We start from the raw sequence: 17769 nt of genomic DNA, 5'->3' as shown, positions 1-17769 counted from the left end.
TTCCACTTCTGTAGCTGAAAGTGACTGTGTCTGTGCCTTGAGTAACAACTGCCTGGGTTATGTATGTGGATTGATGTTTATCACTGCTGTTTTTTCATCAAACCCTTATGTGTACACTGGATGCACACACACAAAAAGGGTCATTTTGAAAGAAATGTATGCAGGATAGTTTTATAACACAAAGTACTGGTGGTGTATCAGCAGAGGGGAAATACTGTGGCTGGCTGACTTGTGTAGAGCAGCACACCCGGCTGTTCTTCATCCACTGGCTCTATGACTGCTGCAGTGTGTGCTCAGGGTAAGAATGAAACTGCTCTGTCACTCTTTCAAGTCAAACCTCAGACCAAAAAACCCTGAAGAAACGCTGCCCCCCATCCCCAAACAAACCCTGAACTAGCCAACCCTACAATCCAACCCATGGCTGTTCCTGTACTGGATAATGTGTTTGATCTAGTTATATGCTGCTGTGTTACGTTGTTCCCATAAACAGAATCTTCATCCTTTCCTTCTATTCCTAGTTTTCCAGAGGTAGTCTGGATAGTTTCTGCCTGGATAGTTTAATTCTTTTATAGCTAATTAAGGTTGTCTGATTTTACAGTGCGTGAGCTGATGTGATCTTTTTCCTTTCTCTGATATGAAAAATCAGTGGGGTTAGTGTATAAATTAAAAAGAATATTCTATACATTGAAGTGAAATTGCTGAATTTAAAGATACAAAGAAACTGCACGAAAAAGCCTGTTCCTTTTCTAAAATTACACAAAATTTCTGCTGTTCCATTACGATTTGAAGCATACTTGAACATACAGGCTTAAACACGTTAATATCTGCTCTAGTTACATGAAAAATGAAGAAGTTAAGCCCTCCAGATTTAGTTTCACTGTTCAGCCAGTGCCTGAAGCAAGCTTAGGTAGTGCTTCAGTCTCTTGGCACTTGCTGCATTCAAACTACAGTTCATGAGGACTATAGTTGCTAAATTTTCACAGAGGCTCTGAAAATGACTTCAAAGACGTTTGAACGTACCAGGTTCTGTGTGCAGGAAATCATAAATGCATGTGGAAATATGTATGTCCTGTTATCTACAGGTTTGAATTTTAATGGAATGTTTTCAGTTCCCTTTTGAGCTACTCCATCCTTAGGAGTCAGCATGGTGATCAAAGGGTATGGATATGAAAGTAAAAAATGATTTCTAATCCCAGGTTTTGCTGTGTATTTAGCTTGGATACATTATGGTGTATCTCCAATAGCAATTGCTGGTGAGAACTTTACTTCCCTTGGAAAACACAGTGAAGTCTTAGGTTGAAAAAGCTCTATAAATGTAAAACATTTGCACTATGATGTTAATAGTGGTATTTCATTAACTTCTTACCGATTAATGGAATTATAAAAGGTTTCCTCTGCTTTTTGTATATTAAACAGTAGACAGTATTTTGGGTTTTCTTGGGGATTTCAGACTGTAGAGTTGACTTTGCTGACAGCAGCCTTTGCAGGCTGGGAAGAGGGTTGTGACAAAGAATTCAGTGAGTAAATTATCTTTCCGAATTGCCAGTTTGGAATGTAGCAAGATGTCAGATCATTTTACTTGGTCTTTTTGCTTCTGGCATAACTGACCGCTAGATTTCAGAAAGGGATTAAAAGGGGCTAATGTATTTCATGCTTTTAGTTCAATACAGCTGGAATCCGGAGATGCTGTTTGCCAGTTTATCAGTCTTCTCTACAGTTTTCTTTCTTCTTCTCCACAACATTTTGGGAGTGGGGTGAATGCCACCCTTTAGACATGTATTGCTTCATGTCTCCATTGTATCCAGATTACATATGCATATAAATTAATATATTATATATGCTCATTACAACAGGCAGCTCCTGAAACTGAGCTCGCAGTCAGAGTCAGTCTAAATAATTTCCTCTTGCATGATCATGTCATTACAGATATTAAGGACCAAGTATTCTGACAGTTGTGCTCTGAATTACTTAAAAAAGTGTCAGTAACTGGAGGCTATTAAAAAGCTCGGCCTTAGATAGCCAAATCTTTATAGATATTTACAAATCTTTAGCCAAATCTTTACATCTCTTTGCAGGGCTAAAACATTTGTTTAGGGTTTGAAGGTTCACATGTTATTGCAGCAGACAGACACATAGTCTGTGTGTAGTAAGGAACATGGCCTGCCTTTTTGTATGGGCTGCATGGTGAATATGTATAGGTAAGGAACATGGCTTTTATAATTTCAGTTGCTGACTAGTATGTGCTCATCAGTTTTTAAACAGCATATGCTCTTTCTGTAATTTATTCACAATATTAATGAAAAGACCAGATAACCCAGGCAAAGCATGGGTAGCCAAACAGGTGCATAGGTTTGTAAGAAGGGGGAGAATGGCTTGGAGTTCAGGGCAGCAACATCAGAACTCAAAGACCTAGAAAAAAAGAAAGAAGAAAACAGGAAGTTTTCGGAAGACCTATAAGGAAGCTTATATGCTTCCTGTAAGTACTCTGTTACTTGGTTTTCTGTTTTACTTCAGATGAGTTAGTTCCAGCTTCTCAGTAATCAGTGGGGATTTAGTTACCTAAATAAAGAACCTGGTGAATTTGGGTCTGAGTTTCTCTTCGTTTCATCTCCCAGTCTGCAAAACAATGCTGGTAGCATTGCATTGCCTTGGAGTCAGAGCGGATCCTCTCATGGGAACAGCATAATTACAGATCACAAGGCAGATTTTTGAGGAGTGGTAGCCAAGTAAATAGGTTTCTTGATTTGGAAAAGCAATTCTGACCTCAAGAGTTGTAACAGCTTTGAAAATCACCTGTCAAAGATATACGGATATCACATTCATTGCTATTATAGGAACTGCAGTACTTGTCAAAGCAGTATATTAAGCCTGATAAGCCTTGCTTATGTCTTAAATTCTCAGTTGACCCAATTAACCTAATTAGTCATGTTTGAGGGTGGACAAAAACATGGGAGTCTTACAGAATTGAAGTATTCCATGTAACATTCTTTGGGCTTAAATACAATCAGAATAATGCATGTTTACTACAAAGAATTGAAGTATCAAATCCGTTTCAAGTCTTGGCAGAGCACTGTGTCCAGCAGCTTGGCTATTACTGTAGTTCCATTCAGTTTAATATATGCAAACCAGCCTGTTTCAGTAAATTGCAGCAATAAAACTTTTGTTCCAGCAGCCAAGTTAATCATTTGACTCTTCAGTGGAATGACTCTGTGTTTCCATGACAATTGGATGGGCTTATGATTGACACACATACAATTAAAATCTGACCTTCAAAACTGTAAATTGCAGAGACCTAATGAAAGCTCAGTCATATTCCTAAACAACTTGTCATGAAAATAAGGTTATGTTGTGACTTCCCCCAGGAAAGGTACTACAGCTTGTAGGTCTCAACACCACTGAATGCAGCAGAGTAATAGCAAGATTTATTGTGGCCTTAACCGTAGGTTTTGATCCCACCTTAATGTGGACTTTTACTCTCTTATTGATTTAAACCACTGTGGCTTTAGTGATTTCTTTTAATTAACATCCACAGTGGAATTCTGTAATTCTTGGGCAATCTAATTTCCTATTGCCCTCCTATAGAGCTGTTCATGGCTAACAGAGAAACTGTTAGGGCTTTTTTTAATAATAAGGTTATGCATATTCCAACTCTAAGAAAACATATGCTATAGCTTTACCAAAATTTACAAAAATTTATGGACATTTTTGTGAACAGTTAAGTTTTATTTAATAACATAACTTTCACTTTATGTTAATAAAACTCTGGTACAATTAATCAATGTAAGTTAATAGCATGGATTCAGTCAAGTATATTTGCTTCTGTGCTTTCTTTTAGTACCTGGGTGGCCTCTGGAAGCATGGAAAACTCCATCTCCCTTTCTAAGGGTCCAAAAAAGTAAGACTTAGATGAGGCCCTGAGGGGCTAACAGCTTGTTTTATTTTATCATGGAGACATGTTTGCATTATATGAGCAGCTTAATATATAGAAGCTTTGCAAATGTTCTTTCAGCCTACTCAGGGCGATTACATATTCTTGACATCAAGTAAAATATTGTTCATTCATTACAATTATTCAAGCAAGTCACAGACAAGTGTATTTCTGTGCAGTTTTGCAAGGCTGATACAGTGTCATTATGTCTGATACTATACTTACAGGATCCATTTAATTTCTGGCATATATTTTGAGATCTGAGAAGCACCCATGGCCTGTGACACTGTTGTGACTGTAAAACAAAATATTTTGCCAGTTTCCAAGGTATTTATATGACATATTTTATTTTTCTAATAAATAACTAGTCAAGCTGAGGTTTTTTTGAGACCAGTACTTTAGGCCTCATCAGCCCTTAGCTGCATTTTTGATGGCACAGAAACCAGAGGCATTACTGAATCATTCGGGAGGAATAATATAATGAGAGAGAAGACTAGCATCTGAACATTCATGGTCTGCCACAGCCTTCTAATGATGGAATCAGACTGGAAGCTGGTTTGCAAAGTCCCACAGAAGTGTCGTGACTGTGTATTTCGGTTGCTTAGCTGCTTACATTAAAAAGCAGGCATTTAGATTAAAAGAACAGATGTGTGGCCATATTCTGTCTCCTAAGTCTGAAGATTATAAATATTTAAGATGCAAATAGGACTTGGGTGGCAGAGTATTTGCTTCTGTATTTCTGACAGTTAGGCTTGTTCATCAGTTTTATCACACTTGCTGCTTGTTAGGAAGACACTGCCCAGGATGGCAGAGCTAAAATTAGATCTGCCAGCTTTTTTACCCCATTGTGTTTTCCCATGTGGTCTTACTCCCCATTCTGCCTGTAAGCTTGAGCTGTAATGAGCAGTATGCTTTGACAGAAAGGTTCTGTAAAGCACAATACCTCAACTACATCTGAGACCAAAGAGATCAAGAGTGCAGCACGTTGTACCCACACTTTCAAATGCTATGCCACCGTTAGGTTTTCTGACCTCTTCTGTTCTCATTTTGTTTCTCTGTTTTGGGAGCACAAGGAGAAGAGTTACATAAAAAACTGATTAAATAGTTATATCAGTTGTATACTGATAAAGATACAAATATTAAAAGCATTGCAGTTTCACACTTACTAATTTTACCAGGCATGTTGAGTTAATCCTACTATCAACATGAATAAGCAGGAACAATAGCATGGTGCAGATGCGTGTGAATTGTTTACCTGTTTAGTTCTCTTCTATTAATCACCTGTTTTCTTTCCTGACCTAGTGGCAGCTCTGTAGGACAGACTCGGTGTGTGCTTTCTTCACTGTTAGCCTTATTTTCCTTGTTTTCCTGCTTGTGTGTATTTTTTTTCCCCTGCTTGTTTTTCCTCTGCCTTGCCACAAAGAAAGTTCTTTGCAGTCACTAAATCAGTCATCAAAAACATTAATATCAGTCCATTGCTACTTCGTACCTTCAAATGTTTATCAAGGGAAGTTATCACCGCAGCCACATGGAACACATACACCAAGAGGGATGGATACAGGGATTCAGGCACTACTGCCAGGGATTCTGACAGTTCTCTGGGTTTAGCTCCACCTGCACCTTGGCACATGCTCATTGCCAGTTCACACTTGGCACTGCCGCTTCTGTTTAAGGGGGAAACGTGGGGCTCTCAAGCGCTTTTCCTTGCCAGTGTTTCTGTGTTCATCCCACTCACAAAATTTATTTGGTGTCAGTGTGTTTCGCTGCTAGGCTTTCTAGCATGTGCTGTACTCTTCAACACTACCACTGTTGTGTTTGGTTGGTTAATTTGGCCTTTCAAAGACATCTTTGGTCTCCTGTTTGTGTCTCTGCTAGTAACAAACTGCAGTGTTTGGGACTCTGAGGTCAAGCTGTCACTGAACTGGATTAACCAGGTTACTGTAATTGCCAAATTTCTAGGGATCTGATCTGTAGGTTTGTAAAAATAGGCAAATATTGAAGTAAATGTACTTTTTTTCCCTTTATTTTAATACTGCCCTGTCGTACTCTCTCAAAATCCTAACACTCTTTCTTGTTTAGGTTTTTTCTAGCACATCCCCCTCGATATTTCTTAGAAAAAGCAAGAAGTTGCTTGAAAATAGCAGGAGGTCAGAGTTTTGGGAATATGATTTGAGTTAATCTCCCTTCATTCACCTTAAAGATAAATGTAAAACCATGTGGGTCTAAGAAATTGCTTTGAATTCTTTACAGCAGGATTGTAATAAATTTTCTATATCAGAAGAGCTTCAGTGATATATGAAAAAGGGATGAGAGCAACACCATAAAAAGGGAAACGGTATGGCAGAGCAACTGATTTTTTCAGAAGTGTCTGAGTAACCAAATTCTGACTGCTTTCACCTTTTTAATCTTTTTAAAAGAAGAGGCTGAAGCATTTTTTAGTATTTAAAGACCAAATTAAGCCCAACAAACTGGTTCTATTTTACTATGATCCTTATTAAGCTTACAAACTGAAAGGACTAGGAAACAATCTAGTTCATATCTGTATTTACTGTGCTTCAATTAATACAAGATTATAGGTACTTCCACAACCTTTTGCGAACGTGGAATCACACACTTCTGGAAGCTGATATTGCATGTTTTAGCTGCTTTTGTTTGTCATGGAAATTGGAAAAACTGCAGTCATGTATTTGAATAAGTTGGTGTGTCTTTAAATAGCCTGAGTAGAACAACTGCCGGTAACCTGAATGTATTAAAATGAAGCATACAGCTTGTAGGAGTTCTGGGACCTGGAATGCAAATATTCTTTGTATTTCCTTCTTCAGTAAGCTGTCTGCTTTGTGTGTGAATTTCCAGCTTGCCAGGGAAGGTTACTCAGCTCTGATCTGTAACAACTACAAATGATTGATCTCTTCTGTCCTTAGATATTTTTCTTAGCTATCTCTTTTACCCTCATAAAGCAATGAGTTTGGATGCTATTTATACCTTTCTCTGCAATTGTTTTTTGCTTTAGATTGCTGCAGTGCTTCACCTTTAATTTTCACTTTGCTTTATCAAAGCAATTTGTATTAGTGATCTTAACCTATGCTAATATAACTCTGTTCTGTGTGCATGACTGAGTAGAGATGCTACTTTTTCTTTTAATGTGAACTTCTCCCTTCAGGTCATTCATCGTTAATGACTAGAACTTATTATTTTTCAACAACGGCAAATGGAAACATTGTTATGCAATTAAATAGAATATATTTCATTTTTGTGTAAGTCAAGCAGACATGCTGCACGCTTTCACGATCATCTAGATCGTGATTTCACATCATCTAGATCAGATTTCACATCCTTGCAATTTGTACTAGCCCAAACCTCATTGGTGAAATCAGTGCTTCTCTGGAACATAAAACAAAATTTCAAGAATGCCAGCACATCTGAAATGATCTGACTGCTTGTTCCTTTGTTTTCCTAACCATTTGTACGTAGCTTTTTGGTTTGGGAATGCTCATTAGGTTTAGCTGCATACACATGCATCCACTTGGTCAGGTTTCTGGGAGATGTGTGCATCTCCTACCGTCCACAAGAGTGCTGTGGGTTCTGCAGGTTGGCAGAATTCAGATTCAGATTCAAGCTAGTTTTGTGTTCTTGTTTAAAAAAAAATCCTGCTTCATTTAAATAACTGTAAGAGTTGGAAATGGACAGAGGCCTCACTCGATTGTGTTTCTTCCTGAGGATGAGAGGAAGGCATCACTTCTGTGTTAGTTTTGCAATTCAGGAGATTGGTGTCTCACTCATGGCTTTGACCTTCAGCAAACTGTCATTCTCTCTGCAATTTCTCCAGTCTTACCTGTATTTTACTTCCCTTTCTTTTAACTTTGTTAGCATATTAATGGTAACCTGTCTATTTATATAGCAGAAGGTCTTAACACCAGTTACAGGGTTTAGGTACCATTGTAATGATGACTGCTTAAAGTACTCTAGTTGTCAGCACAGACTAGTAAGACTGCTCAGTACAAATATGGATTTATGGAGAAAACATAGTTCTTAGGTTACCCTGTAATTTTATTCCCCAAATACTAGTTGTTAAGCATTCTTTCAGGCTGGTTTTCTTCTTCTGTTTGGGCACAGAGAGTGTCCTCAGAAAGAACTGGACATTTTTCAAGTACATATTTTCGGTAAGAAATTCCCCAGCTTGACAAAATATCTGGTAACTGCCTTTTGTTCAGAGTTGAGACCTTGCCAGCTTAATTGCCAAGGCAATAGATGTTAGCCACTGGCAGTCAGTGCAGCAGAATTAACATGCTGGAATGATGTCAGATCAACACAGAAACATCTGACAACATTGACTGCAGAGTACTTCTGGTTATTGTAATCCTAATGAAACTGTTACAGCGTTGTGCTGGTTTATAGCAGCTAATCTATGTTGTATGAGTACAGCAAGACGTTAACTGTGAACAGCAGTTTTCTTTTTTGTATTAAAATTGTCAACAAAGTTTTCCTTTTTAAAGTTTACCTCTAAAAATTCTAACTTGAGTTGGGAAGTCCTTGCTGAAGGAGTTAGTTAACAACACTCTTAGCTTTGTAGTTCGATTGTACAATAAATGAGTTTAAAACCCAGTGAGGTAGCCATGACGTTCATTATTAAACTTTCTCCTCTTCATCAAAACATTTTCAAATAGGAGCCAAATGGGAAAGGTTAATTTCTCAGTTCATTTCATCTAGAATTTCAATTAAATATGACAGTGAATTGCATAGGTCTCCTCAAGCAATTCAAATACAAACCCTTGGCTGAGTTCACAGCTGAAGTCTGCTGTATCTTGTGTCTTGCAGTCAGTGTTGAACTTGGCTGTTCACCCACAAATTCAACCATTTGCTGCTTTCCTCTTCTCTCCCTTACTTTTGAGATTCTTTTTTTCTTATTTGCTTTCCTTTGGTGTCTTCTGTCTTTCCCCCTTGCACAGGGGGCAATAACCCTGAATTAGGAAACCTAGCTGGAAGCCATTTCTCACCTTCCAGACTGTCCATTGGACTACCTGATTGGATAGGAAACTGTAATGCTGAAGTCAAGTCTTCAATAAGCAAGGATCATTTCACTATTTGTGATTTTTGTGGCTGGGAATGGATGCACTGAACCACTTTAATGATGTTTATATCACTTGGAAACATTAAAATTAAATTTTGTCATGTAAATTCGCTCTATGATATAGTTACTAATTTACAGGAATGCAGCTAGTAGTACTAGTAACTAGAAACTGCTGGTTTGTTTAGGAAACAGCACTTCTATTTTCTAACAGAAGCTCCTCTGGACTGCCAGTCCTTGCACAGTAAAAATGTTGGTGTGGGAGCTGTTACTGAGTGATATTTGTGTCCGAATGGTGATTCAGCCTAGATTTAAAAAGTAATCTTGGATTTTATTACAGCCATGGACCTAAAGCTTTGTCTTCAATGTAACTCTGCCACCAGCACTTGCTGTACTTGTCCATTATCGCTTTGGTTGGTTTGATAGTCTGGAAGGCCCCACTTGCACTGCAAGCATATTGTGGGCCAGTATCTCTCACTTTTGCCTAGGAGGAGTTGAGCTGAGGTGTATGAACCTAGCTGTAATTCAGCTAAAACCACTGAATCCTGCAGTGGCCCTTCAGAAGATTATAAATATGTATGGGGTAATCATATACTCAGGCATACACAACTCCCAGGAAGAAGAAGCAAAAGCATATTAAGAGGCTCTTGTTGGTCAGTCAGTTAACTTCAGTGCTGTTGTCTTGGGGTTTTTAAGCACCAGTTCCAGGCCTAACTGCAATTTCTATCCAGGCTGAAGAGTCATGGAAGTGATTACAGAGCTGGGTCTGAATTGCTCTATAAGAAGAATTTCTTTCTTGAAGGCTATAACTGGCTGCAACCAGTTTCCCTCAGTTACTGTGAACTTCACTGGCATTAATATTGCATTATCACTGACTTTGGGATTTAATTGTTTTTCTTCTTTTTGTCCAAGATTAATTTTCATTATAAATTTTTGGGAGATCACCTTTGCCTCCCATTTAAAATGAATAAATTAATCCTCTTTCTGTAGTACGTAGAAGGTGACTTTTGCTACCCCTGTGAAAAGTTCCTGTATTCCACTGGGTTATCCTTAGGATACTGGAAAACAAAAGCAGGTAATTCATCAGCTAAATTAAATGGAACTCCGTAATAGCATGTAATACAACAAAATTCCTTTCCAAATTTGTATAAAAGGTGATGAAGTGCTGTGTTTTAATTTAATTGTGTGTGATGAACTCTTATGGATATTAGGCTGTGAAGTTTAGAATTAAATTTTTTATAAAAGGTTACCAGTGACAGGGTTTTTTGCTACCTAATTCTTGAAACACTGTTGTCATTAAAGCCTCAGTTATTACATATATGTGCAATGTATATGTGCACTGGTGTGGTATTAGATTCTGTGTGTACCTGTTTGTTTTTCCATTCCTAGATGTCTGTGTAATGAGAAATATTAGGAAAGTAGTACCAGCAGCTGTCAGTGGGCTCTTGATAGGAAGATTATTGTGCATTAACTTTAAAGAGTTAGGGATGTATAATTCATGGCTACTTGGTGGATTTTGCAAATCTCCCAGTTGTGTACAGTTGCTAATCTGGCTGACATGATGGAAAACAAATCTAGGAAATACTGTCATTTAGGTTTGCAGCAATCGAGCAACTGCAGTTTTAATGCAATTTCTGTTTGATGTTTAGGAGAAAATCCTATTCCTACATTAAAAACACTAAACTGTCTGGGCTTCTTATAAATATTAATTTACTGACATGTCTGTGACATTTCCTTCAGTAGAAGGGATTAGCTTTAATTTTACTTGCCTGTATCATAGCGCATTGTGATGAATCACTATACACTGGCTTTTGTAGTTCTGTGTTTCATAAATTTTCTTTTAATATGCCATGTCTTTGTCAGCACACTAACGTAGTTGAGGAAGTAGGTGCATCTTGTTTGCCAAAGTTAGTTCAGCTATTGTTGCCTTAATAAATGATTTACACCCCTGTTAGTGTGTAATGACTTGAGCAACATTGTACATTCTCCGTCCTGACATTTAAAAAAGCCACGATTCTTATCTATGACATGTCAGTGTACTGATGCATAGGCTCTTTACTGCTTTTGTAATATGTATATAAAATTCATTGGCAGTAACTGGTGTTACCCAGAGCATCTATTTTTGAAAGGTCTGTGTACCTACCCATGTTGACAGAGCTGTTCGGAGGGTTTGTAACTTCCTGGGCATTTTGCCACTGCTTCTGTCCAAACTTTGTCTGTGTTTGTATCGGCTGGTTTCGTTAATTGTTGCTTACTTGATGTTAACATGCTGATTTACATTATAATTAAGAATGAGTAGGAGTTTATAAAGCAACTCCAAGCTCGTAAGTAACACCAAAATAATGCTGGTTTTAAATAAATTTCTCAAGATAATTGAGTGTAAATATTAGAATATCAAACAGCTTGTAGTCCGCCTCTTTAGGTGGAAAGCCTTGAATGAGTGTTGCTGCTAAGTGCATTGTGTGGTAGCTGTGTTTGTATCACATCTTCAAGTGGAGAGACCTCACTTCCATGACTGTTTCATGTGTTGATGCAAGTTGTGACAGAGTATGTGCCCACATACTGAGTTGTATGATGTAGATACCCCATGTTTGCCATCTGATATCTTATATAAAAGCAGAACTGCGTTGTCAGTCAGAATCTCTTACATTTCTCTGTGAAATGAAGTAGCAGTTCAGCAAAAAAGGATAAAAGGTGAAGGAAGGAGGAGCTTAGGGAAAAAGAATTCCTTCTCTCACCTCCTTGTCTCTTGGTTAACAAAAGTAAATCACAGCAGATGCAAAATACAGCTCAAAGGGTACTATTCAGTTCAGCCTGTACTTCTGGTGATTTGTCTGTGACACAGCTCCTGCCAAGAAAAACATACAAGTGGAGGGTATGAGCTTCTTGCAATCAATACAGACAAAGCATGGACATTTAACTTGGGCCAAGTGAGCTCTTTTCCATTGGTCTCTTTTCCTTTGGTGTAACTCAAGTTGTGCTGTCTGTGATACATTGCTATAAACAAGAAAACCATTTGTTCTTTAAGGCTGATTTTGGGCTCTAAGTGTGTGGTGAGGGCTGTAGCTATGAATCTGCAGGTAGTTTTTCTGTTGCCAAATAAATTACATGACCCAAGTTCTTTATTAGTTATTTTAGTGTCAGAAATGCCTGAAAGAAGTTCATCTGAGTGACAGAAGGAGGCAAAGATACAAGCTTTCTGTTCATGCCCTTGGCAAGATTTTGCAATACGTGCTTATGGTAGTATAGGAGCCGAATTGACAAGAAGTCTGCTTGTCTATCCACACCATTTTATTGTGTCTCTCACTTAGTTTGGACTTTACTGCTTGCCTCATAGTTGGCAGTTTTAATTGCACCTATTTCTATGCGTGTCACTGACAGCCTAGTGAAGTGTGAAGCAAGGGGCCAGGTAAGCCCACCAAACTAGGGGGTCTGCCAATGCTTCACCTATCCACAGGCTGCTGCTCACACAACCAGCCATGCACTAATCATTCTGGGTGCATGTTCAGAAGCTTTTTGAGTAAGGAACCAAGAAGGTGTGATGAGTGCATTACCACCACATCCCAGGCTTAGCAGATGATGCAGAATAAGACATTAGGAAACAAATGGTAAGACTGATTGCTACAGTACTTTACATCACGCTGTTTACGTAAAAATACTGCTCTAAACACGTGCGATGGTGCAGTGTCAAAGTGTTATTGATGCATCAAAAACTTTCCTATGGTCCTATAAGCTACTCAAATTCTCACTGCATTAGAAAGTTTTAATAACTAATTATGTTCACCAGAGTAAGAAAAGAACGAAGTGATTAGGATGCAATTGTGGAACTCACTGAATGGCAGGAAATTGTTTGCTGATGGATGCTTTACTTTCCCGTGCATTTTGCAGTGTCTGTGTCTTAGCCTTCTGTTAAGTTCCTTATTCTGAAAATATTTATCTTAATTATTATAGCTAGAGACTAATTGTCAAGTTCCATTTTTTTGGTCGTTTGTTAGTGAGCAAACATAAAAGCACTTGGAAGTGTGAGCGGGGTAATTAGTTACAAGTGAGAGAGAACAAGCAATTTGAAAAGGCATTACAGGTTTTTTCCCACCTTTCTCATCTGAGAGCTGTAAGATGCTTGATTAAAATCAGCAGTAAAAATACCTCACTGGAATGAAGCAGTGTTTCTGTGATGAAGTACAGGTGTTTTATTAAATGTCCTGTGGTCCAAGCTGGTGGGTTTCCCCCGCCTCTCTGCTGCACTACAGGTCATGCTACCAAATGGACAGCAACCATGGTTGAGAAAGGTCTTTGCAAGATAGTATGAATCTTAGCAAGCTTCAGGCTTCCCAGAATTTGAGGCTTAAGCTCTCAGCTGTATAAACCAACACTTGGTTTCCCAATGTCAGACCACACCCATGGGAATGGGATGCGAATGGCATGGTTTGTCAGCATTAGCTGATCCAGTTGTTTGTCATAACCCACACAGTACATTAGGGACTGTTGCTCACACAACTACGTAGAACAGTACCCGTCTTGCTAGAAGAGATAGCCTGTGTGGTTTTGAATGTCATAACTCCTGCTGATCCATCTCCTTGTTTTACCTACCATGTGGATGTGTTATTGGCAACACATACTGATTAAAAAAAGGTTAAGTAGCCCACAGCCATAGATGAAGGTTATAGTGGATCTGGGTCTTACCCACGATGTTCCAAGTCAAGACAAATGCCTTGGGCTGCTTGTCGCCTTGATTCTGAATCAACTAAACCAAAACATACTGTTGGAAAAATAGGACTCTAAAATCAAGGGAAGTATTTTTCTAGTAGTTTTCTTCTGTTCCAGGTGACACTAAACGTAAATCATGAATTATTTCTGGCTTAAAAATGGGGAATATTTTAATAAAATACATAAAATTAGCCTACTTAGAGGAGGAAGTCATATTCTTGTTGAGACTAAAGCTAAAAGAAGTTAGGCTTCAAAGAAGCCCTCACCTTACCTCAGAAATGTATAGTCTTGTTTTAGCACCAGTTTGGTTACAGTGCATCTGCAGGGTTGAAGGGTTTTTCCTTACAGACCACTGATACATTTATTTGGCCTTACTGTACCTTCCAGTCAAAGGAGGAGCAGACAGAAAGGGTCTAATGATGAACCTGTGTTGCAGGCTGGATGGGGAAGGGTAGTGGAGTGGCATGTCTGGTTTATGGGTAAACTTTAGCCTGAGTGGAACTAAGCAAGGATGATCTGCAGGAATCATCTACTTGAAATGTTCCTGGTCTCAGAAAGAGGAGGAGACTGGGAATCTAAGACAAAGGATCCTGCTTGTTATCTGTATGAGAAATTTCTAGGATAAGAAATGCTGTAATGGGAATACTACCTGAAGCTCAAACAAAAGAATGAGATGTTGAAAAATGCAGAGTTCTTTCTGGTGACTTTCAAAGGTGAATGTTCCTGCCCTAATTTCTTATGTTTCTTGCTCCTAGAAGAAAAAATGTCAAATGGGATGAGGAGTATTTGTGTAGCCACAGTTGACATTTTTGGAGTCACTAGATGGTATTTAGACCTGGATGACTAAAAATGCTATGGTGTATGCTTATGCAGGAAACATTTTTGGCTTTTAAATGTATGAATCAGTGGGGAATTAAATATGTATCAGATTAAATTCTAAATTTGGAAATGTTTGATGTATGCACATACGGATGGCACTGGGACAGATATCAAGAGGACTGGAATTGCTCGTTAGCCAAATGAGCTCTTCCTATGGAGTTCACTTTCTATACTCCACAGTTCTGTGGGATTTTCCCAAGGTCTCAGGTGATGGTGGAATAGCTGTTGGAAGTAACCCTTTCTTTGTACACCAGCATGACTCCAGAGGGGAAGGGGAGACCGAGGAGAGATACAATGAATAGATTTCCACTGTATTATGTTGTCAATTATTTAAAAATAATTTCTTCCTTCTTTCCCTAGATGGAATATAAATGTCTTTTTTGTTGTGTTTCATTGTGTCTCTGACAGAGTTATCATCGAACCGAGGGAGAATTTGTATCTTAAAGCTACTACAGGAAAGGAACACTATAAAAGGTATTGTTTTCTGCACTTGCTCATCAAGTATTTTGCCGCTTTGTTATTATGCGTGTTCTTAAATCATTGTCCTTTTATTAAATTATCTTTACACCTCCCAAATTCGTTAGCTTATATGCTATTGAAGGCCTGCTAAATTTGCTTTACAATAGTGGTTGAATGGTTGAGAGGCAGAAAGTAGGGAAATATACCATGAGAGCTGAGGCACTGAGGGTGAAATTCAAGTGCCTGATGAGGTATACAGGGATGACAGCTTTCTCTTTTGTGACTTCAGACCATCTCTGATTGACATCTCCCTTCCTTGTTTCCCATAGAAATCCTCATTTCATTTCATTCTACCCCTGACAGAGCAGGGAATGTCTCTTACTGTGCGACTCCTTTCTATGGCCACATTTACAGCAGGTGGACTCTTCCTGTCCTAATCGGAGCATTCCCTTCCTGTTCTCATCCTGTGCTTTCCTAGAATGTACCTGTACCTGAACAAGCTTTAATGAAAGGCTGTGATTATGTCTTGCATTCCACCTCCTTCTGCAGTAAGGGCCATGCTCTTAAGATGTGTTTTCCTCTCTCTATTCTCTCCCAGCCAACTATGTCTTGGCTTTTCTCTGCTTGCTTAAAGGATGACCACAAGCATTTTCAGCTGCTGTGAATTCAGCTCAATGCTTTTGTCTGCCTTTTAAATCTGGAGGCTTGGTGGTGAATAATGGGATTAAATATTAAAGTGCTCTGTTTGTTTTCCTGAAATATGACTCCCTTCTGTGTACTGCTTTATTTTTCTCAGTGTAGGTGGATTATAGTTTTAGCCAAGCATTCTTCGAAAATAATCCTCTGAATAACAAGTATCATGTTACTGTTTTTTTATGAAGTTCTTAACATTTTAATTTGATTGGTTTTTAAATTAAACATTGTCCCTTTTATATCTGTCAAAACTGAAGGTGTGTATAGCCCACTTAAAGTCCCAAAGCTGTTTGTAGGAAGGATTCTTAACAGTTTACATTGCGTTCACTGTCTAAACTGTTTAGTACTTATCTCTGTTACTCATACGGTCTTCATGGAATGGCTTAAAAGTGTTTATTATAGCTGGAATACATTCCTGTTTATACAGTGCAGGATTTTAATTTTGATAGAATAGAGGGGCATTTGTTTTAAGTATTTGCAGTGGTTACACAGTTAAAGCAAAATTATGACTTTTCCCCACTCAGCGCAGTGATCAGCAGAATGGTTATTAGAAAAGGGATGTTTGAATAGAAAATTGGTTCTTGGAGCAGATTGGAAGTATTTCTGCTTCCAATTAACTGTAATTAAGCACTAGTGATAGTGCGTTCCTGGAAAGAAGAAATATTGATGGGTGATCTAAGCTAGAAAAAGCATTGAGATTTAGTCAAAGATAGAGAAGCAGGATAGCCTTGAAAGGAATGAGGTCAGTGTCTAACTACAGCTCTTTGGAAGAAAATGATCTGTCCAAAAGACAATTGATAATGACCCCCGAAATCCAATACTTCCTTGAATTCCTACCGATTTGCAGATCAGTGTCAACCTCAGCACAAAAGACATAGTTTAAATGTGATTGTCTAGTTGAAATGGGAACTTATTATAAGGTCAAATCCAGAAGAGGTTTCGCAGGCATGAAAAGCAGGATAGGCGAAAAGGGAATCCCTAGAGGTTCACTATGTGTGTTGGTATGTTGCCAGTGCCGAGGTTGTGGGGACCTCTGCCAGCCTCCCAGCTGCCTACAGAGCGGAAGGGAAATACGGTACCCCTGTGCTGTGTGAGCAGCTGTAGGGTTGCTGACTCATAGCAAGCTGCTTGACTGTGTCTTCAGAGCCACTGATGGAAGAAACTTGCAGAAAAATCTCCCTAACTGATGTGAAAAACAGTCAAATTATTCTAGCTGAAGTTTTCCTGAAAGGGAAATTCAGCCTGAACAGACGATCTACCAGGGAAAAATTCAGCCCAAAAGTTTAAATTTTTATAGAGCTACAAGCCAATGAATAAGAAGCTCTTCTAATAAAGATATGGATCTTAGTTGTGAAAATTGCTACTTCAAGTGATGTAATAAAAATAGTTTTTGATGAGTGCATGAATGTAACGCTTTGCAGACTAAGCACAGCACTGCATTTCTTTTTCATGCAAGTGAAGATCTAAATGAGGAAAGAATGCATGAGTCTGGACTAATCAATGGGGTTACTATGGCATCTTACCCAATTATATGAAAAAGGCATGTCCTGAACATTATTCTCTGAAGGCTGTGCTGTCAGTTTAACCCCAAAGAAGCCAGTATGCTTGGCTAATACAGTAGAAGATGCTTCTGAGTGATAAAGATTTCTGCTTTGAAGATTCAGCTATGTCTTGTACCTGGAAACAGAGATGTGAAGTTGTCAGTTCTCTTGACATTGTTTCTGACCCTCAAATGGGAAGCAGTGCTCTGGAGCAGGACATTTTTGAGTGTGTAATGCCGAGAGTGTGTAATCTGTTGAGAGAAGTTACATGCCAAAATCTATCATATGGAATGATGAGACTCTTCAAAACTGTCACTAAAATGTATCTGTTTTTTCCTGACTTTATATGTTTTTGTGTGAGCTGGATGATTATTCAAGACATCAGATGAGCTAAGTACTTCTATTTTGCTCAGATATTATTTATTAGTTCTCAAATGCATGTTTGCCTTGTAACACTAAAAAGCTGTGATGTTAATCAGCACAAACTTGGATTGCAT

The 17769-nt window shown here is 38.5% G+C and overlaps 1 protein-coding gene across 3 annotated transcripts in view; it reads left to right on the top strand.

The window, feature by feature from the left end:
- Positions 1–17769, top strand: part of ARVCF (ARVCF delta catenin family member) — a 282834-nt gene that overhangs the window by 83478 nt on the left and 181587 nt on the right. For all 3 annotated transcript variants that reach the window (XM_057414996.1, XM_057414995.1, XM_057414999.1), the window contains one exon: positions 14988–15053. The gene's annotated coding sequence lies outside the window, so the exon portion shown is untranslated. The remainder of the gene's footprint in view (positions 1–14987; positions 15054–17769) is intronic.

The sequence above is a fragment of the Pezoporus wallicus genome, unplaced genomic scaffold (genome assembly GCF_028554395.1).
Source record: "Pezoporus wallicus isolate ANWC-B61680 ecotype Strahan unplaced genomic scaffold, APGP_CSIRO_Pwel_v1 contig_8047, whole genome shotgun sequence".
In the NCBI taxonomy this organism is placed as follows: domain Eukaryota; kingdom Metazoa; phylum Chordata; class Aves; order Psittaciformes; family Psittacidae; genus Pezoporus; species Pezoporus wallicus.
This window is presented reverse-complemented; position numbering and strand designations above follow the sequence as displayed.